Raw genomic sequence first — 23,420 nt, 5'->3', positions numbered from 1 at the left:
GTGGGACGGACAGAATGGTGAGAAAGCTAGGGTGCGGAGAAAAACCTTCCTCACGCGAAGCAGCATGCTTGAATGGAAAACTGGAAGTACAAATCATATGTCCGTAGAAGATGAAGTAAAGTTTTGATTTGGGATGAAACAGGTACAGTATATATAAAATTGTAATATCATGCCTCTCGCAACTAGTCACCACTCACTTAGATAACCACAATGTACCTGTAGAAGAGCAGAAAGGATATAAAGAACAACTGATTCGATTGGGAGAAGTGCGTAGACACAGTGGCTTGTCGTCGTGCAAGGCTGCAAGAAGATTTAAAAAATGAGCAGTTTCTTTCATAGACCCATAGAACATTACAGCACAGAAACAGGCCTTTTGGCCTTTCTTGGCTGTGCTGAACCATTTTTCTGCCTAGTCCCACTGACCTGCACCAGGGCCATATCCCTCCATACACCTGTACCTGTCCAAGTTTTTCTTAACTGTTAAAAGTGAGCCAGTATTTACCACATCATCTGGCAGCTCTGTGTGAAAAATACCCCCCTAATGTTCCCTTTAAACTTCACCCCCTTCATCCTTAACCCATGTCCTCTGTTTTTTTTCTCCCCTAGCCTCAGTGGAAAAAGCCTGCTTGCATTCACTCCATCTATACCCGTCATAATATTATATACCTCTATCAAGTCTCCCCTTGGTCTTCTACACTCCAGGGAATAAAGCCCTAATCTATTCAACCTTTCTTGATAACTCAGTTTCTCAAGTTCCGGCAACATCCTTGTAAACATTCTCTGCACTCTTTCAACCTTATTAATATCCTTCCTGTAATTAGTTGACCAAAACTGCCACAATACTCCAAATTCAGCCTCACCAATGCCTTATACAACCCCACTATAACATTCCAATTCTTATACTCAATACTTTTTTTGTATCTGTATTCCCAGATCCCTCTGTTCTACTGCACTCCTGTGCCCTGCCATTTACCTTGTATGTTCTACCTTGGTTTTTCCTTCCAAAGTGCAATTCCTCACACTTGTCTGTATTAAACTCCATCTGCCATTTATCAGCCCATTTTTCCAGCTGGTCCAGATCCCTCTGCAAGCTTTGAAAACCTTCCTCAGTGTCCACTACACCTCCAATCTTTGTTTCATCAGCAAATTTGCTGATCCAATTTACCACATTATCATCCAGCTTATTGATATAGATAACAAATAACAATGAACCCAGCACTGATCCCTGTGGCACACCAATAGTCAAAGGCCTCCACTCAGAGAAAGCAATCCTCCACTACCACTCTCTGACTTCTCCCATTGAGCCAATATCTAATCCAATTTATTACCTCACCATGTATACCTAGCGACTGAATCTTCCTAACTAACCTTCAGCGGAAGATTTGATTGGAAGAAGTGCTCAAACACAGTAGCTCATCATTGCACAAGGCCACTGAGAAGGTTCCAAAATAAAAAAACAGCCTAGCGGAGTGGTCCTTGAAGGAGCAGTCATCAAAGTAGGGTGAGTCAGAGTAGTAGGGCTTTAGCTCATTGAAGCTTTGGTGAGGACAGGTCTAAGTGAAGTAAGGAAGTAAGTTACTTTTAGATCTCTTTTTACCTCTAACTTAAGAATAGTGGGTACGACTGCAAGACCAGTTTTCTGCTCTGGGTGTCAGATATGGGATATCCTGGAGACTTCCAGCTTCCCTGGTGGCCACATCTGCACCAGGGGCATCGAGATGCAGCTCCTTAGAGAATGAGTTAGGGAATTTGAGCTGCAGCTCAATGACCATCGGCTTGTTAAGGAAAGTGAGGTGGTGAATGATAGGAGCTACAGGCAGGTAGTCACACCAGGGCCACATGAGACAGATAAGAGGGTGCCTGTCAGGGGAGGGAAGAGAGAACATCAGGTAGTGGAAAGCACCCCTGTGGCCATCCCCTTACCAATAAGTACTCCATTTTGAGTACTACTAGGGTGGGCAGAGCAGGAAACAACCTGACTGGGGGAAGGCAACAGTGACCGTGCCTCTGGCACCAAGTCTGGCCCTGTGACTCAGAAGGGTAGGGAATGGAACAGGATGGCAGCTGTAATTGGGGACTCTATAGTTAGGGGGACAGATAGGTGACCCTGTTGTTGGGAAAAAGAAACAAGGATGGTAGTTTTCCTTCCAGGTGCCAGGGTTTGTGATGTTTCTGAAGGTGTCCACGATATCCTGAAATGGGAGGGTGAGCAGTCAGAGGTCATTGGTACTAATGACATAGGTAGAAAGAGGAAGGAGGTCCTGAAAGCAGAATACAGAGAATTAGGAAGGAAGCTAAGAAGCAGGACCTCAGGGGTAGTAATCTTGGGATTGCTGCCTGTGCCATGCGACAGTGAGGATAGGAATAGAATGAGGTGGAGGATAAATGCGTGGCTGAAGAATTGGAGCGGGGGCAGGGATTCAGGTTCTGGATCACTGAGACCTCTTCTGGGGCAGGTGTGACCTATATAAAAAGGACAGGTTGCTGAAGGGGACCAATATCCTGGCAGGGAGGTTTGCTAATGCTATTGGGGAGCGTTTAAACTAGATTTGCAGTGATGGGAACTGAAGTGAAGGGGCAGAGGATGGGGTGGTTGGGGCACAAGTAGAGACAGATTGTAGGAAGTTTGTGAGGAAGGATAGGCAGATGATCGAGCAAAGATGTACTCAGCCTGATGGTTTGAGATGTGTATTTTAATGCAAGAAATATCATAAACAATGCAGATGAACTTAGGGTGTGGATCAATACGTGGAACTTTGACATTGTGGCCATTACAGACACTTGGATGTCTCAGGGGCAGGATTGGCTGCTGAGTGTGCCAGGGTTTAGATGTTTCAAAAAGGACAGGGAGGGTGGCAAAAGAGGTGGAGGCATGGCGTTGCTAATCAGAGATAGTGTCATGGCTGCAAAAAGGAGAAAGTCATGGAGGGATTATCTACTGAGTGTCTGGGGGTGGGTCAGAAACAGGAAGGGGGCGATAACTCTACTGGGTGTTTTTTATAGACCACCCGATAGTAACAGGCACTTCGAGGAGTAGATAGGGAGGCAGATTCTGGAACAGTGCAACAATAGTAGGGTTATTGTGATGTGAGATTTTAACTTCCCTAATATTGAATGGCATCTCCTTAGAGCAAGGGGTTTGGATGGGATGGTGTTTGTCAGGTGTGTTCAGGAAGGTTTCCTGATGCAATATGTAGATAAGACATATAACTAGAGGATGAAACTAGAGGAGAGGCTGTACTTGATCTGGTATTGGAAAATGAACCTGGTTAAATGTCAAACCTCTTGGTGGGAGAGCATTTTGGAGGCTTTATCATAGCGCTGGAGAAGAATAGGAGCAGACAATTTGGGAAAACATTTAATTAGGTTAGGAGGAAATACGATGCTGTTAGGAAAGAACTTGGGAGCAGATATTTTCAGGGGAATGCACAGCAAAAATGTGACAAATGTTCAGGGAACATTTCCATGGTGTCCTGCAAAGGTATGTTCCATTGAGGTAGGGAAAGGATGGTAGGGTAAGAGAACTATGGTGTGCAAAGGATGTGGAAAAAGCATTTAAAAAGAAAAGCTTATAAAAGGTTCATGAAACTAGGTACAGAAAGAGTTCTACAAAATTACAAGGTTGCCAGGAAGGAGCTTAAGAATGAAATTAGGAGAGCTAGAAGGGGCCATGAGAAGACCTTGGTGAGCAGGATTAAGGAAAATGCCCAGGCATTCTACAAGTATATGAAGAGCAAGAAGATAAGCTGTGTGAGAATAGGATCAAACCAGTGCACTAGTGGAAATGTGTGCATGGAGTCGGAGGAGATAGCAAACATAGAAAACCCACAGCAGGATATAAGGTTACCCGTAGCCCTCTATTTTTCTAAGCTCCATGTACCTATCCAGAAGTCTCTTAAAAGACCCTATTGTATCCACCTCCACCTTATTGCAACCTATTCCACGCAATCATCACTCTCTGCCTGAAAAGCTTACTGCTGACATCCCCTCTGTACCTACTTCCATGCACCTTAAAACTATGTGCTCTCGTTTTAGCCATTCTAGCCCTGGGAAAAAGCCTCTGACTATCCACACGATCAATGCCTCTCATCATCTATCAGGTCACCTCTCATCATCTGTCGCTCCAAGGAGAAAAGGCCAAGTTCACTCTACCTGTTTGCATAAAGCATGTTCTCCAATCCAGGCTACATCCTTGTAAATCTCCTCTGCATCATTTCTATGGCTTCCACATCCTTTCTGTAGTGAGGTGATCAGAACTGAGCACAGTACTCCAAGTGGAGTCTGACCAAGGTCCTATACAGCTAAAACTAGGCAGAGGTAGTTCACCAGGGTAAAGGACCTTGGCAATTGTGGGGGTGACTTGCAGCAGACTGAAACATTTGGGCATATAAGCATTAAGAAAGAGGATGTGCTGGAACTTTTCAAAAGCATTAAGTTAGATTAGTCCGGGACCAGACGAGATATACCCCAGGCTACCGTGGGAAACAAAGGAGGAGATTGCTGAGTCTCTGGTGATGATCGTTACATTATCAATGGGGAGAGGAGAAGTACCAGAGGATTGGAGGATTGCAAATGTTGTTCCGTTGTTCAAGAAAGAAAGTAGAGATAACCCAGGAAATTATAGACCAATGAGTCTTAGTTCATTGGGGAGCAAATTGTTGGAGGAGATTCTGAGAGGCAGGAATTATGAGCATTTGGAAAGACATAATCTGATTAGGCTTTGTCAAGGCCAGGTCATGCCTTACAAGCCTGATTTAATTATTTGAGAATGTAACAAAACACATTGATGAAAGTAGAACAGTGAATGTTGTGTATATGGATTTCAGTAAGGCATTTTATAAGGCTCCCCATGTAAGGCTCATTTGGAAAGTAAAGAGCCATGGGATCCAAGGAGACCTTGCTTTGTGGATTGAGAATTGGCTTGCCCACAGGAGGCAAAGGGTGGTTGTAAATGGTTTGTATTCTGCCTGGAAGTCAGTGACCAGTGATGTTCCGCAGGGATCTGTTCTGGAACTCCTGCTCTTTGTGGTTTTTATAAATGACCTGGATGAAGAAGTTGAAGAGTGGGTTAGTAAGTTTTCTGATGACACAGAAGTTGGAGGTGTTGAAGTTAGTCTGGATGGTTGTCAGAGGTTACAGAGCTACATCAATAGGATGCAGAATTGGGCTGAGAAGTCACAGATGGAGTTCAACCCAGATAAGTGTGAAGTGGTTCATTTCAGTAGGTCAATTTTGAAGGCAGACTATAATATTAATGGTAAGACTCTTGGCAGTGTGGAGAATCAGAGAGATCTTGGGGTCTGTGTCCATTGGACACTCAAAGCTGCTGGGCAGGTATATGGTGTGTTGACATTCATCTACCTTGGGATTGAGTTCAAGAGCTGTGAGGTAATGTTACAGCTATACAAGACCTTGGTCAGACCCCACTTAGAGTACTGTGTTCAGTTCTGGTCACCTCACTACAGGAAGGAGGTGGATACTATAGAAAGAGTGCAGAGGAGATTTGCAAGGATGTTGCCTGGAGTAGACAGTGCCTTACTAGAATAGGTTGAGTGAACTTGGCCTTTACTCTTTGGAGTGATGGAAGATGAGAGGAAACATGATAGAGGTGTATAAGATGGTGAGAAGCATTGATCATGTGGATAGTCAGAGGCTTTTTCCCAGGGCTGAAATGGCTAACACGAGAGGGCACAGTTTTAAGGTGCTTGGAAGTAGGTATAGAGGAGATGTCGGGTGTAAGTTTTTAACACAGAGAGTGCTGGATGCATGGAATGCACTGCTGGTGACGGTGATAGAGGTGGATACAATAGGGTCTTTTAAGAGGCTGTTAGACAGGTACATAGAGCTTAGAAAAATATAGGGCTATGCGGTAAGGTAATTCTAGGCAGTTTCTAAAGTAGGTTATATGGTTGGGCCGAAGAGTCTGTAATATGCTGTAGATTTCTATGTTCTATGATAATAGATTCTGTAACTCTAAATTAAGCCCAGTGAAACAACAGAAATCTTTCATGTTGTTATGTTGACTACCCAAAAACATTTGATTACAATGTGTCTCATACTCACAGATAATAGAAGCTCTCAATATACACTACACCCAATACTTGTGAAATTCCTTCAACATCTGATGAAGCTTTGGCGTGCTATAGTCACCTCACCCTATCTATTAACAACCAAAAGCACAACCATCATTATCAAAACAAATTGAGGCATTTTCCAGGGCAACTCTCTGTGGTTTTGTCTAGCTTCAAACCTGCTCTCTAATTTAACTAATCAGATGAAAATAGGGTATCAAATCAAAAACAACAAAATTAATTATATCTTGACACATCTTCTATACCTGGGTGATTTGAAATTATATATTCCTTCATCAGTAAAGCTAAAGCAATTAATTCAAATAGTAGAAATATTTTCTAAAAATATAAACATGAACTTTGGACTAGACAAGTGTAGAAGATTAAACATAAAGAAAGGTGGAAAAGAGCAGCACAATACAACTGATGGATGAACATGAAACATGAATATCTGGGATATCAACAAGCAAAGAAAATAGATCATAGTGCAATAAGAGGAAAACGTTTGTCAGAATTTACTTCAAACTTAAGAAAATCTGCCAAACAGAGCTCAATAGTAAAAATATAACAAAGGCAATAAACACTTTCACTATACTGATGTTTATGTGTTCTTTTGACATAATATCTTGGTCCAAAACCAATCTAGAAAATTTACAAAGAAAAGTAAGAACTGAAATGTCAAATTTTAAAAAACACTATGTACACTCAAATGCACTTATATTAACATTACAGGTACCTGGGACAGAAGGAGGAAGAGGAATAAGACATTAAACTATACACAACAATCAGATAAAACTTATAAGGTAGCCTGCTGCTGTCTGTAAGAAGTTTGTAGTTCTCCCTGTGTTCTCCTCTGAGTGTTCCAGTTTCCTCCCACAGTTCAAAGATGTACCTGTTGGTCATTATAAATTGTCCTGTGATTAGGCTTGAGTTAATTCGGGGGTCGCTAGGTGGCACAGCTCAAAGAACCAAAATTCTGTGCTGTATCTCTGAATAAATATATATTTTCACCAACAAAAACAGGTTTCAGCACTCCATGTGAGCATATGTAATTCTGATAAGAAGTACACACCACTAAACTTAAATGAAAGCACATTCCAGAAAAATGATTATTGTAGAAAAGGTTAACCAATGGAAGAGTTTGACCCTCCATGACCCTAAGAGTTTATCCCCATGATCTAAGCAGACTAGGTATTGACAAGCAACAAATGCCTGGGTCAGAGTTGGAGACCTCTTCCCAGGAACAGATCCCTTGTTGGAATACAGGACCAGCTGGCCAACACGAAAAAATACCAAATTACTTAATAAACGCCAACAAGTTCAAGAAGGTAAATGTATAAAATGCCAAGGAAAACCAGAAACAATCCAATACATTACAGAATCCTGTAGCAGTTTAACTCAATCTGATTACTCACACAGTCACAATCAACTGGGAAACATCATTCCCAAAATTGTTCTTTAAAATACAAACTTTTAAAAGACACCATACCTTACTATAAATACAAGCCTGATCCAGTTTTATAATCAGTCCTACAAATTATATTATGACCAATCCATTATTACCGATAGGAAAATCCATAATAGCCATCCAAATATAATATTACTGGATAAACCAGCAAGAACAACTTACTTAATAGATATAGCCATTGTAAGCATATATAAATCAATGTGAAAAACATCAGGAATATGCTGAATTAAAAGATGAAATTGAAAGACTATGGAACATGAACAGAGTATACATTGTTCCAGTGGAAATATCTACAAAGTCACTACACAATAGCATTAAGCAATTAGGCCTACACAACTATATTTAAGTAAATTGCCAGAAAGCCAGAATACTGAATGCCTCTAGATTAATCAGAATGAGGTTTAATATCACCAGATATGTTGTGGAATCTGTTAACTTTGCGGCAGCAGTACAATGCAATAAGTGGCAAATATAGAAAAAAAATGAATTACCATTTCTTTACGTGTGTGTGTGTATTAAATAGGTAAGTTAAAACAAGTGGTGCAAAAACAGAAATTTTTAAGAAAAGTAGTGTTCAGGGGTTCAATGTCCATTTGGAAATTGGATGGCAGAGGGGAAAAAGCTGTTCCTGAGTGTGTGCCTTCAGGCTCCTATACCTCCTTCCTGACAGTAACAATGAGAAGAGGGGAGGACCTGTGTAGTGGGGGTCCTTAATGATGGACCCTGTCTTCCTGAGAGTGGCGCTTCTCCTTGAAGATGTCTTGGATAATATGGAGTCTAGTACCCTTGCTGGAGCTGATTAGTTTTACGACATTCTGCTACTTATTTCAATCATGTGCGGTCGCCCCCCCCCCCCCCCCACCATACCACAACAGACAGTGACACAGCCAGTAGCCAGTCAGAATACTCTTCAGGGTACACGTGTAGAAGTTTTCGAATATATGAGAGTTCCTAGCAATTGAGAAAGGAAGGTAATAAAAAACAAAATGCTGGCAGAACTCAGCAGGCCAGACAGCACCTATGGGAGGAGGTAGTGACAACATTTTGGGCCAAAACCCTTCATCAGGAGAAAGGAGGGTGCTTGGTTATGCCAGTACTTACAATAATAATAATAATAATACAATACAATAGTTAAATGTTTTGTAGTATTCATTAATGAGTGGGTACAATATACACTCAGTGGCCACTCTATTTGGTACACCTGTACACCTGTTTGATAATGCAAATATCTACTCAGCCAATCATATGGCAGCAACTCAGTGCATAAAAGTGTGCAGACATGGTCAAAGGATTCACATGTTGTTGAGATCAAACATCAGATGGGGGAAGAAATGTGATCTAAGTGGCTTTGACTGTGAAATGATCGTTAGTGTCGGTTGGATTGGTTTGAGTATCTTAGAAATTGCTAATCTCCATGTGATTTTCATGCACAACAGTCTCTAGAGTTAGAGAATGAAAAACAAAAAAACAGCCAGTGAGCAGTAGTTCTGTGGCCAAAATGCCTTTTTAATAAGAGAGGTCAGAGAGCAATGGCCAGACTGGTTCAAGCTGACAAGAAGGTGACAGTAACACAAATGAGCATGTGTTACAACAGTGGTGCACAGAAGAACATTTCTGAATGCACAACACATCAAACTTTGAGGTGGATGGGCTATAGCAGCAGAAAACAATACTGATTCCACTCGTGTCCCTAATACATGGCTACTTAGTGTAAATTCCATTTGTTTAATTATGTGTAGAGTAGTGTTGTGGTGAATATTTAAAGAAATAAAAGAGTTATAGTTTCAGAATTAGGTTTATTGTAACTGACATCTGTAGTTGTATATGTGGATGTAGTCATTTCTGACTTTCAGAGAAATCAGCTTATGCACAATTCTCAGGAACCTTTACAACCTAACCCAGATCTGTTTGTACATGTAAATATGCATGAAAATTTTGCACTTCCTTATAACCTGTAAGCACCATAGCTGAAAAACTGGATAAGGTGGCATATGCATTTTAAGACCATAAGACATAGGAGCAGAATTAGGCCTCACGGCCCATCAAATCTGCTTTGCCATTCCATCACGGCTGATTTATTATCCCTCTCAACCCCCATTTTCTTGCCTTCTCCCTGTAACCGTTGATTTACTGACTAACCACGAACTTATCAACCTCAGTTTTAAATATACTGAATGATCAGGTCTGCTCAGCCATCTGTGGCAATGAATTCCACAGATTCACCGACTCAGTCTGCAAGTTAAACTTTAGAGAGTCCTACACAAGGACTCCAAGTCCCTTTGCAACTCAGATTTTTGAATTTTCTTCCCACTTAGGAAATAATCTACATCTTTATTCCTTCTTCCAAAGTGCATGACCATACACTAACCTACACCATATTCCATCTGCCACTTCTTTGCCCATTCTCCCAATCTGTCCACGTCTTTCCGCAGACTCCCTGCTTCCTCAGCAGTACCTACCCCTCCATATATCTTGGCCACAATGCCATCAATTCCATCATCCAAATTGTTGACATATAATGTGAAAAGAAGGGGTCCCTACACCAACATTGGCAGCCAACCAGAATATGCCCCTTTATTCCCACTTTTTGCCTCCTGCCAGTCAGCCAATCTTCTATCAATGCTAGTATATTTCTGTAATGCCACAGGCTCTTATATTGTTAAACAACCTTTTGTGTGGTACCTTGTCAAAGACCTTCAGAAATTCCAAGTAAACAACATCCATTGACTCTCCTTTGTCTATTCTGCCTGTTATTTCCTCAAATGATTCCAACAGATTTGTCAGACAAGATTTCCATGAAGGAAACCATGCTGACTTTGGCTTATTTTATCATGAGCCTCCAAGTACCCTGAAACCTCATCCTTAAAAATGGGCTCCCACATCTTCCCAACCACTGAAGGCAGGCTAACTGGCCTACAATTTTCTTTGTTCTGCCTCCTTCCCTTGAAGAATAGAGTGACATTTGCAACTTTTTAGTTCTCTGGAACCATTCCAGAATCTAGTGATTCTTGAAAGACTATTGATAATGCCTCCATAATCTCTTCAGCTACCTCTTTCAGAACCCTGGGATGTAAGTCCATCTGGTCTAGGTGACTAAACTATCTTCAGACTTTTCAGATTCCCAAGCACCTTCTCTTTAGTAACAGCAACTACAATCACTTTCTGCCCTGTTAAACTCATGTATTTCTGGAATACTACTAGTCTCTTCCACAGTAAAGACTGATGCAAAATACTTAATTAATTTGTCTGCTGTTTCTTTGTACCCCAGTTGTACTTCTCCAGCATAATTTTCCAGTGGTCCAATATTCACTCTCACCTCTTTTACTCTATATATCTGAAACAACTTTTGGTACCCTCTTTGATATTTTGACTATCTTACCTTCATATTTCATCTCTTCTCTCCTTATGCTTTTTTTAGTTGCCTCCTGTTGGTTTTTAAGCAAGTCTAGGTAGCTTCATTCCCAGCTACTGGCTTGTCAAATGTCTTCCAAAGTCCTGAATGTCTCTAAATCAGCAGAGAGTGTTTTCTCCAGAATTTGGTGGCTGAGATACCCATCAAGTAACTTTAGCAGAGAAACAGGTTCCACAGCTGATTAAATCTGTCTGGACTGACCATCTATACTCATCCCAATTTATTTCTCCAATATTCTCATCAATTCCCCATATTCTACCACTCTTCTGCATGCTAGGGCCAATTTACCATCACCAACTAACCTTCTGTTGCTGCAGACCACCATTTGTTCCACACCAAATAAGGGTTTTCCTCATTAGCAGGAATGTTTTCCAATCCTACAGCATAAATCGTGAGACTTCCCTTATGACAGTGTACCACATGAAACATATGTGATATCTTCATGCTGAGGGAATTGTAAGCAGATGGCAATGCTAGGTGGATCAGGCCTGCTGTCTGCTTTGGTGACTGCTCACAGCATTGTGCTCTCCATAAGACCATAAGACATAGGAGCAGAATTAGGTAATTCAACCTAATCCAACCTCTGCTTTAACTGTCCCGGGCCATCAGAGGGGCAAAGCGTACACAAGCCCAGCAAATCCACAGCCACGTCCAGGACAGCGACGACATGAGGTGCATGTGGAAGGGCATCCAGGACATCATCAATTACAGGACAACATCACCTGACTATGTTGGTGATGCCTCCCTCCCAGATGCGCTGAACAACTTCTATACCCGTTTTGAGCCGGAAAATGACTTGGTGGCGGCGAGGAAGTCCATCCCTCCTACAAATGACCAGGTGCTGTGTCTCACCGTGGCTGATGTGAGAAGAACCTTGTGCAGGGTCAACCCACGGAAGGCTGCTGGACCAGACAACATTCCTGGTAGAGTGCTCAGAGGATGTGCAGACCAGCTAGCAGATGTTCCTCATCTCTGTTTGAAGGAAGGTCCTTCTATTCTGAGGCTGTATCCTCTGGACCTAGACTCCCTCCCTACTGGATACATCGTCTCCATGGTAATGTTCAACTACAACCACCCTCCCCCACTTCATCCTTCTAAACTCCACCAAGTACAGGCCCAGAGCCATCAAATCCTCTTCATGCATTAGCCCTTTAATTGCTGAGATCATTTTCATGAACCCCTTCTGGACTCTCTCCTACATTTGCACATCCTTTCTTAGATATGGGGTCCAAATGAGTTTATTTTGATGGTTGTTGACTTCAGGAGAGCACAGAGCGACCACTCTCCACTGAACATTGACAGCTTCTCCGTTGAGATCGTTAAGAGCACCTAATTTCTTGGTGTTCACCTGGCGGAAAATCTCACCTGGTCCCTCAACACCAGCTCCATAACCAAGAAAGCCCAGCAGCGTCTCTACTTTCTGTGAAGGCTGAGAAAAGTCCATCTCCCACTCTCAATCCTCACCACATTCTACAGAGGATGTATCAAGAGCATCCTGAGCAGCTGCATCACTGCCTGGTTCGGGAATTGCACCGTCTCAGATCACAAGACCCTGCATCAGATAGTGAAGTCAGCTGAGAAGACCATCAGGGTCTCTTTTCACACTATTACAGACATTTACACCATACCTGCACCCGCAAAGCTAACAGTATTGTGAAGGACCCCATGCACCCCTCACACAAACTCTTCTCCCTCCTGCCATCTGGCAAAAGGTACCAAAGCATTCAGGCTGTCACAACCAGACTGAGCAACAGTTTCTTCCCCCAAACCATCAGACTCCTCAATACTCAGAGTCTAGACTGACATCTACATCATTTATTATTATATTGTAATTTGTCTTCTACTGTGCCTATTGTCTTGTTTATCAATTATTGTACTGCCCTGCACTCTTTTGTGCACTTTATGTAGTCCTATGCAGGTCTGTAGTCTAGTGCAATTTTTATGTTGTTTTATATAGTCTGGTGTAGCCTTGTGCTGTCTCACATAGTCTAGTGTAGTTTTATGTTTCATGTAACACCAGGGTCCTGGAGGAACGTTGTTTCATTTTTACCGTCTACTGTACCAGCAGCTTATGGTTGAAATGACAATAAACTTGACTTGACAAAACTGCTCACAATATTCTAAATGTGGTCTAACCAGTGGCTTACACAGCCTTGCTTTTATATTCTAGTCCTTTTGAAATGAATGCTAACAATACATTTGCCTTCCTCACTACTGACACAAACTGCAAATTAACCTTTAGGAAATCCTGTGCCAGAACCCCAAAATCCCTTTGCAATTTTGATTTCTGAATTCTCTCCCCACTGAGAGGAGAAAATTCTGCACCCACAACACCCCCTCTCTAATCAAGAGTGCACAGCGCATCTGCACTTGCTGTGGATATTGAGACATGTAAGGTTCCTTGCCTCAATTCTAAGAACTTTCTGCAGGAGCATCATTGTATAGTCTGGAATTTGCAAGGCATCAAACTGCAAGAGCCTTCAGAGGACAGTAAAAGCTCCTGAGAGTATCACCTTGGTCTTCTCCCTCATCCTCCCCCTCCACCCCCACTTATTTGTGACACTAATTCCACTCTTTTAAGAAATTATGAAACAGCAGAAAGGAAATTATAGACCAGCTAACCTGACCTCAGTGGCTGGGAAGCTGTTGGAGTCAATTGTTAAGGATGAGGTTCTGGAATATTTGGCAACACAGGACAAGAAAGGACAAAGTCAGCATGATTTCCTTAATTCTTTGAGGAGATTACAAAATAAAAGGGGTATAGTGGATGTTGTATATCTAGACTTTCAGAAGGCCTTTTACAAGGTGCCACACATGAGGCTGCCTGCCAAGTTAAGAGGTCATAGTATTACAGGAAGGTTACTAATATGTTTAGAGTATTTGGCTGATTGGTAGGAGGCAGTGAGTGGGAATAAGAGGATCCTTTTCTGATTGGCTGTCAGTGACTAGTGGTATTCCTCAGGGGTCGATGTTGGGATCACCTCTTTATATGTTGTATATCAATGTTTTAGATGATGGAATAGTTGGCTTTGTTGCCAAGTTTGCAGATGATATGAAGACTAGTGGAGGAACATGTAGTGTTGAGGAAAAAGGTAAGATGCAGAAGGACTTGAACAGATTAGGAGAATGGGCAAGTAAGTGGCAAATGAAATACAATGTTGGAAAATGCATGGTCGGTGGTGAGGAAGGCAAATGCAAGGATGTGACATGGCACTAGTGAAGTCCCATCTTAAGTACTCTGAACAGTTTTGGGCTCCTCATCTAAGAAAATATGTGCTTGTATTAGAGAGGCTTTGGAGGAGTTTCACAAGGATGATTCCAAGAATGAAAAGATTATCATATGCGGAACATTTGATACCTCTGGGTCTGTACTTGCTGGAATTTGGAAGGATGAAAGGGGATCTTAATGAAATCTTTCGAATGTTGAAAGGCCTAGACAGAGTACATGTAGAAAGAATGTTTCGCATGGTGGAGGAGTCTAGGACAAGACGGCACAGCCTCAGGATAGAGGGCTGTCCATTTAAAACAGAGATGCTGTTCCACAAATCTAAGATCTAAATAGAATAATCATAATGAGTGGATGCTGCAACTCTTTGGTTTCGCTTGAACAAATGGACCCAAACTTGGTAGTTCCTTCAAAACCCACTTTATTGTTAATACAGAGAAGAAAATAGGCAGTTGTGAGAAATGCTTTATATTGTACACTACCTACACCACTAATAGGTAGGGCTAACTAAAGCAACCCCTAGTAGTCTACACCGCCGAATATACTTAGCAATGTCTGTGTGGTCCCTGACCAGGAGATCAACCATGAACTGGCTAGGGTGGAGGTCCTTGGTACCGGTTCAAATGCTCAGCCTGAAGGTGGGACCCAGGCGAGCGGTCTGCCCAAGAAGGAACTTGCCCATCTTTATAGCACTATCACCACCTCCCAGTCCAGCTGGAAGGAGCTAGGCATCCAATCCAATGTTTACACAACCCCAACTTAGTCAATCCAAGTCCCGGTCACATATTAAGCCAACATACGTCCTCTACACTTGCAAGTACCAAGGTTGGTATGACCTTCAACAATCGGCCTTTGCCCCCCTATTAAGCTTACAATCAAACGATGTAAAAAAAATATTTTTAGAGACAAGATAATTGATAGCTTTTACGCAAATCAGCACTTTTAGCTTGTTCTCAGGCATGTTATCTGGTATACCAGGGTCATATATCGTCCTCCTCTTATTTAGTATCAAGGGGCAATCTGCCCAACAACATAACAGGCCCATAAATTTCTAATTGTTAACCATTTCTTTACTGTATCCATTTTCATGCCCACTCACTCTACCCATCCACTATATACTTACCTATACAGATGTGGAGAAATTTATTTTGCCAGAGGTTGGTGAATTTGTGGAATATGTTACCACAGGCAGCTGTGAAGGCTAGGTCATTGGGTGTATTTAAGGCAGAGGTTGATAGGTCCTTGATTGGACATGGCATCAAAGGTTACAGGGAGAAGGCTAGGGAGTGGGACTGAGGAGGGTAGAAAAAAATCAGTCATGTTTGAATGGCAGAGCAGATTCGATGGCCAAATGGCCTGTTTCTGCTCGTATGTCTTATGGTCTTCTGGTCTAATGTATACCCTGCCACCACCGAGGTCTCATTAGTAGGACAGTGAACTATTTAATGCACTGTTTACTGTTTACCTGTGTTGTGCTTTATGACATGAATTATATTATTAACTTATTTATAGTATAATATTTTGGCTTATGTATTGTTTGTGATATATGTTATGTGGGTGCGTCATGGTCTGGAGGAAAATTGTTTCATTTGGTTGTATATATGGTATGTACAGTCAGATGGCAATAAACTTGAACTTGAGAGAATCAGAGATGTTCAATAACATCAGCAAGTACAGATACAATTGGAACTGCACATTTACCAGGAATATCCCATTATTATCCTGAGGAAGAGATTTTATTGCCTGCTTCAGTCTGGACTGAACCAAATTAACTGCCATCAGGAATCATACCTCTGCTGATTTAGTGTTTGTGTCTGGGTGGAAATCACTTTATTGTTTCAGGCTTGATTTTCAACAATTTTTGTAGCAATAGCACTAAATACATTAACATTTTAATGCACAAAAACAATAAAGATTAAATTTGTCACTTTCTGAAATTCAATTTTTTCTCTTCTGGAATAAGTAAAAATATAACAGGATCTCTTGTCCTGAGTTTTGAAGATAGAAACATAGAAAACCCACAGCACAATACAGGCCCTTCGCCCCACAAAGTTGTGCCAAACATGTCCTTACCTTAGAACTACCCAGGCTTACCCATAGCCCTCTATTTTTCTAAGCTGCATGTATTCATCCAGGAGTCTCTTAAAAGACCCTATCGATTCGGCCTCCACCGCCGCTGCCGGCAGCCCATTCCACGCACTCACCACATTCTGTGTAAAAAAACAAACTTACCCCAGACATCTCCTCTGTACCTACTGCCAAGCACCTTAAAAATATGCCCTCTCATGCTAGCCATTTCAGCCCTGGGAAAAAGCCTCTGTCTATCCACATGATCAATGCTTCTCATTATCTTGTACACCTCTATCAGATCACCTCTCATCCTTCGTTGCTCCAAGGAGAAAAGGCCGATTTCACTCAACCTATTCTCATAAGGCATACTCCCCAATCCAGGCAACATCCTTGTAAATCTCCTCTGCACCCTTTCTGTGGTTTCCACATCCTTCCTGTAGTGGAGGCGACCAGAACTGAGCACAGTACTCCAAGTGGGGTCTGACCAGGGTCCCATATAGCTGCAGCATTACCTCTCGGCTCTTAAACTCAAGCCCACAATTGATGAAAGCCAAAGCACCATATGCCAGCTTAACCACAGAGTCAACCTGCATAGCAGCTTTGAGTGTCCTATGGACTCGGACCCCAAGATCTCTCTGATCCTCCACACTGTCAAGAGTCTTGCCATTAATGCTATATTTTGCCATCATATTTGACCTACCAGAATGAACCACCTCACACTTATCTGAGTTGAACTCCATCTACCACTTCTCAGCTCAGTTTTGCTTCCTAACAATGTCCCACTGTAACCTCTGAAAACCCTCCACACTATCCACAGCACCCCCAACCTTCGTGTCATCAGCAAATTTACTGACCCATCTCTCCACTTCCTCATCCAGGTCATTTATAAAAATCACAAAGAGTAGGGGTCCCAGAACAGATCCAAGAGGCGCACCACTGGTCACTGGCCTCCATGCAGAATATGACCCATCTACAACCACTCTTTGCCTTCTGTGGGCAAGCCATTTCTGGATTCACAAAGCAATATCCCCTTGGATCCCATGCCTCCTTACTTTCTCAATAAGCCTTGCATGGGGTACCTTATCAAATGGCTTGCCAAAATCCATTTACAGTACATCTACTGCTCTATCTTCATCAATGTGTTTAGTCACATCCTCAAAAAATTCAATCAAACTGGAATTTGTGGATATCTAGAGGTTGTTACATCCCTCAGACAAAGACTTCACATTTTTTTCTAATCCACACAATTGTTACACCAGAATAGACTTTTTTCTAACCTCCAAAATGCTCCTAGATTTAGTTGTATCTTGCTCAATTGGAAATATCACTATTTCTGGCCATGCAGCAGTATATTTAAATATTAAGCCCAAAGATAATTCAGCATGATCTAGACATTGGAGGCTGAATCATTTTATTCTAAAAGATAATAAATTTATAGACTACTTTACCTCCAAATTCAAAACCTTCCTATCTGTTAATTCTAAATCAGTTAGGAGTCCATCGATGCTCTGGGAAACCACTAAGGCCTATGCAACGGGATTAATTATCTCCTACTCTGCTAGTAAGAAGCGACAGGCTGCAGAACAGCAGTGCCTAGTGGAAGCAAGGCTTGCGGCAGCTGAAAAGGATTATATTAATAAGCCTTCTGCAGCCAATTTACAGAATATCACAGACTTATGCTATACACTAAACTATTTACTTACACAAGCAGCCAAAAGAAAATTGACATTTGCTAAACAACAATTGTCTGAACATGGCGAAAAACCAGGTAGGTGTTTGGCTTATTTAGCTAGAAAGAAAAATGTCTCTCAGACTATTGCTTCAATTAGGGATGGGAAAGGAGTCCTCACTAGTAATTCTAAAATGATTAATGTTATGGTTAAGAATTTTTATTCTAAATTGTATCAATCTGAGCAATGTAATGATGGTAATCCAGGATGGAGTTTTTTTTCAGGAATTTTTTTTTCAGGCATTTCTTCTGAACAAGAGTCCCTCCTCAATGCTCTGTTATCTATACATGAGATATAGGAAGCTGTGAGACAGCTCCAAAGTGTGAAGGCCCCTGGTCCTGATGGACTCGCTAGTGAATTCTATAAAGAGTTCATGGTTATTAACAGAGCCTATGGTAAACATGTTCAATCGTGCATTTAATTGTGGTCTCCCACCATCATTGAGAGAAGCTAATATCTTCCTAATTCTTAAGAAAGGAAAGAGCCCTAAAGATTATGCCTCCTACAGGCCTATTTCAGTGTTAAATGTTGACTTTAAAATCTTATTTAAAACATTAGCATTGTGATTAGAAACTGTGTTACCTTTTATCATAAAAGAGAATCAAACGGGTTTTGTAAAAGGCCGTAGATCATCTAACAATATCAGAAGATTACTTAATGTGATTCAGGCATGTCAGCAACAGGCAGTGGATGGCTTGGTGGTTTCCTTAGATGCAGAAAAGGCCCTTGATCGTGTTGAATGGCTGTATCTTTTTTCCTCTTTAGAACGATTTGGTTTGGGCAATAATTTTATTAAGTGGGTGAAGGTTCTTCATAATGACTCTTTGGCTGCGATTCTCACTATTGGCATTAGGTTGGGTAATTTTAGTAATCTGCCCTTTATCACCACTACTTTTCACACTAGTGATCGAGCTATTGGCTGAGGCTATTTGGTGAGACCCCAAAGTATCTGCTCCAGACATAGAACTAAAGTCACATAGAATTACATTGTATGCGGATAATGTTCTAATTTTCTTAACAAACCCAGCTATATCAGTGCGCCACCTTATATAATGCATCAATTCATTTAGCGCCTTTTCGAGTTATAAAATCAACTTTACTAAATCAGAGACTATGCCGCTGGGGAATCTGCAGCAGGTACCTGACACTCAGGGTGTTTTCCCCTTTAAATGGTCACAGACAGGTTTTGTTTACTTAGGCATATTTATCACACCTACGTTTGATCAATTGTTCAAAGCTAACTTTACACAAAATCAGACAGGATCTTGAGCAATGGAGCACTCTTCTCATTTCTCGGCTTGGCCAAATATCCTTGCTCAAAATGAATATTCTTCCTCGTCTGCTCTGCCCAATACGAATGATTCCAGTCATTTTTACCCAACAAATACTTAAAAAAAATAAGTGGCTGGTTTGTTTCTTACATCTGGAACAAAAAATGACCCTGTATTAAAATGTCTTAAGATACAGCTCCCCTGTAGTCTCGGGGGTCTGGATTTTCCAGACATCAAAAAATATCAATTAAGTTCCTTTTTATCTTATGTAGTTGACTGGGTTTGCATTACCCCCTCCTCAATTTGGCTAGACATTGAAGCTTCACAAGCAAAATGCCCTCTTATTAATTTGCTTTTCCTCAATAAGATGAAACTGGTTAAGGAATATTGTCACAATCCAATAACAATTAATACAGTCAGAGCTTGGAGGGCAGTGTGACGAATTGAGGGCAACACAGCAAAAATATCACCCTTCACTCCAATAACCGGCAGTCCAGATTTTCAGACTGGCATAATGGATTCTGGATTTAAACTTTGGATTTCTAAGGGTATTTTCCATCTGGGAGATTTGTTTGATGAAGGAACGATGATGTCTTTTAGTCAAATAGTACAGAAATTTAATATACTCAACCAGGATCTTTTTCGTTTCTTTCAGATAAGAGATTATATACAGAAGAAAACATCATTGTTAACTGATTTCTATAGTTCTGACATAGAAAAGAGAGTGTTCTTCAGCATGAAGTCTCCATTAATACTTTTTTCAGCATCTTGAGGGAATATTCTTGTGGAGAGGCTGAGCAGCTGGGAAGGGTTTGGGAAGAAACGCTGGGAGAAGAAATTACAGCTGAAACTTGGGAAGACTTCTGTGATAATGCAAAGAAGATTTCAATTTGCAATAGAACTAAAGTATTGCAAGTCAAAATTCTGCCTAGAGCCCATTTGACTCCAGATCGTCTCTCAAAATTTAAAACGGGTTTCTCCAATGTTTTCTAAATGTAAAGTAAATACTGGAACTTTCAACCACTGTTTTTGGACTTGTCCCAAACTTCAGGCATACTGGAGTGATATTTTGGGTGAAATGGAAAAGATTCTGAAGATGGAGCTTGAACTGGACCCAGTGTCTTTTCTCTTAGGCTTACCCAGTAGTTGTATTATTAATGCACATCAGAAAAAACTTTTTAACATCCTGACTTTTTGTGCGAGTAAGAACATTTTACTTTGTTGGATTTCCAATAAGGCCCCTGGACTTTTTGGTTGGTATAAATTAATCATGGAATACATTCCTCTGGACTTTTAGAAATGTATGGTACACTCAAAAACAAATGGTTTTCATAAAACATGGCTACCTTTTCTGCAGTATATAGATGTAAACCTGTCTGCTATACTAATAAGGGCTTTTGTATAGGATGTTGTGGTGATGTCTGTACTTTGATGGAAGTGTTCTGATACCTGATATCTGTGAGGGGAAGAAGTGTAAATGTAAATGTATCTGGAAATTGAAAGTTTTGTTATGCTGAGCAAAAAAAAATACAATAACATTTAAAAAATAATAATAATTCAATCTCGTAAGGCACGACCTGCCTTTAACAAAGCCATGCTGACTATTTCTAATCATATTATGCCTCTCCAAATGTTCATAAATCCTACCTCTTAGGATCTTCTCCATCAATTTACCAACCACTGAAGTAAGACTCACTGGTCTATAATTTCCTGGGTATCCCTACTCCTTTTCTTGAATAAGGGAACAACATCTGCAACTCTCCAATCCTCCAGAACCTCTTCCGTCCTCATTGATGATGCAAAGATCTTCGCCAGAGGCTCAGCAATCTCCTCCCTCGCTTCCCACAGTAGCCTGGGTCTCCAGTCCTGGTGTCTTATCCAACTTGATGCTTTCCAAAAGCTCCAGCACATCCTCTTTCTTAATATCTACATGCTCAAGCTTTACAGTCTGCTGCAAGTCACCCCTACAATTGCCAAGATCCTTTTCCATAGTGAATACTGAAGCAAAGTATTCATTAAGTACCTTTGCCATCTCCTCCGGTTCATACACACTTTTCCATTGTCACACTTGATTGGTCCTATTCTCTCATGTCTAATCCTCTTGCTTTTCACATACTTGTAGAATGCCTTGGGTTTTCCTTAATCCTGTCTGCCAAGGCCTTCTCTTGGCTGCTTCTGACTCTCCTAATTTCATTCTTAAGCTCCTTCCTGCTAGCCATAAAATCTTCTAGATCTCTATCATTACCTATTTTTGAACCTTTCGTAAGTTCTTCTTCTTGACTAGATCAACAACAACCTTTGTACACCACGGTTCTTGTACCCTACCATCCTTTCCCTGTCTCATTGGAATGTACCTATGCAGAATGCCACACAAATATCCCCTGAACATTTGTCACTTCTCTGCCATACATTTCCCTAAGGCCATCTATTCCCAATTTATACTTCCAAGTTCCTGCCTGATAACCTCATATTTCCCCTTACTCCAATGAAATGTTTCCCTACCTTGTCTGTTCTTATCCTATTGTAAAGGAGACAGAATTATGATCACTATCTCCAAAATGCTCTCCCACTGAGAGACCTGACACCTGACCAGGTTCATTTCCCAATACCAGATCAAGTACAGCCTCTCCTCTTGTAGGCTTATCCACATATACAAAAGATTCTCAAAATCTTTCCAAGAGCAGGAGCAGAGATATTTGATCAGGTAATTGATTTGAATATATCCAGTCAAGAACAGAAGATTCAACTTTGATCATTCTTTACAGTGTCCAAGTGTCATTTAGGAGAGGGTTAGGATTTCAAATTGAGATGTGAAGGAGAAAACAGTGGATACATTTCATGGGGAGCAGCCTAACCAAATCCCCTCTACCACCACTCTCCTCCGTCTAGCAGAATTAGTTATTACCCTCAATAATTTCTCCTTTGGCTCCTCCCACTTCCTCCAAACCAAGGGTGTAGCCATGGGCACCTGTATGGGTCCCAGTTATGCCTGCCTTTTTGTTGGCTTTGTGGAACAGTCCATGTTCCAAGGCTATACCGGTATCCATCCCCCTCTTTTGCTTCGCTACATTGATGACTGCATTGGCACTGCCTCCTGCACGCGTGCTGAGCTCATCGACTTCATTAACTTTGCCTCCAACTTTCACCCTGCCCTCAAATTTACCTGGTCCATTTCTGACACCTCCCTCCCCTTTCTTGATCTTTCTGTCTCCATCCCTGGAGATGGCCTATCTACCGATATCTACTATAAACCTACAGACTCTCACAACTACCTGGACTATTCCTCTTCCCACCCTGTCTCTTGCAAAAATGCTATCCCCTTCTCACAAGTCCTCCGTCTCCGCTGCATCTGCTCTCAGGATGAGGCTTTTCTTTCCAGGACGAAGGAGATGTCTTCCTTTTTTAAGCAAAGGGGCTTCCCTTCGTCCACCATCAACTCTGCTCTCATACGCATCTCTCCCATTTCCCACACATCTGCCCTCACCCCATCCACCCGCCACCCCACTCGGGATAGGGTTCCCCTTGTCCTTACCTACCACCCCACCAGCCTCCAGGTCCAACATATAATTCTCAGTCACTTCCGCCACCTCCAACAGGATCCCATTACCAAACACATTTTTCCCTCCCCCCCCTTCTGCTTTTCGCAGGGATCGCTCCCTACGTGACTCCCTTGTTCACTCGTCCCCCCCCCCCCCATCCCTTCCCACCGATCTCCCTTCTGGCACTTATCCTTGTAAACGGAACAAGTGCGACACCTGCCCTTACACTTCCTCCCTCACCACCATTCAGGGCCCCAGACAGTCCTTACAGGTAAGGCGACACTTCACCTGTGAGTCGGCTGGTGTGGTATACTGCGTCCGGTGCTCCCAGTGTGTCCTTTTATATATTGGTGAGACCCGACGCAGACTGGGAGACCGTTTCGTGGAACACCTACGCTCGGTCTGCCAGAAAAAGCAGGATCTCCCAGTGGCCACACATTTTAATTCCACGTCCCATTCCCATTCTGATATGTCTATCCATGGCCTCCTCTATTGTCAAAATGAATCCAAACTCAGATTGGAGGAACAACACCTTATATACCGCCTGGGTAGCCTCCAACCTGATGGCATGAACTTTGACTTCTCTAACTTCCGTTAATGCCCCTCCTCCCCTTCTTACCCCATCCCTGACAT

General features: G+C 41.8%; 1 long non-coding RNA gene across 1 annotated transcript; it reads left to right on the top strand.

Annotated features, from left to right (window-relative positions):
- The first annotated feature begins 6 nt into the window (after positions 1 to 6).
- On the top strand, positions 7 to 20,857 carry LOC132378217 (uncharacterized). Its single transcript, XR_009506923.1, has 3 exons — positions 7 to 142; positions 6,804 to 6,874; positions 19,904 to 20,857. It is a non-coding gene; the product is annotated as an uncharacterized LOC132378217 (long non-coding RNA).
- Positions 20,858 to 23,420: the final 2,563 nt, after the last annotated feature.

This window comes from Hypanus sabinus, chromosome 20 (assembly GCF_030144855.1).
Source record: "Hypanus sabinus isolate sHypSab1 chromosome 20, sHypSab1.hap1, whole genome shotgun sequence".
Lineage (NCBI taxonomy): Eukaryota > Metazoa > Chordata > Chondrichthyes > Myliobatiformes > Dasyatidae > Hypanus > Hypanus sabinus.
Note: the sequence above shows the minus strand (reverse complement) of the source record. Positions and strands in the feature narration are given on the sequence as shown.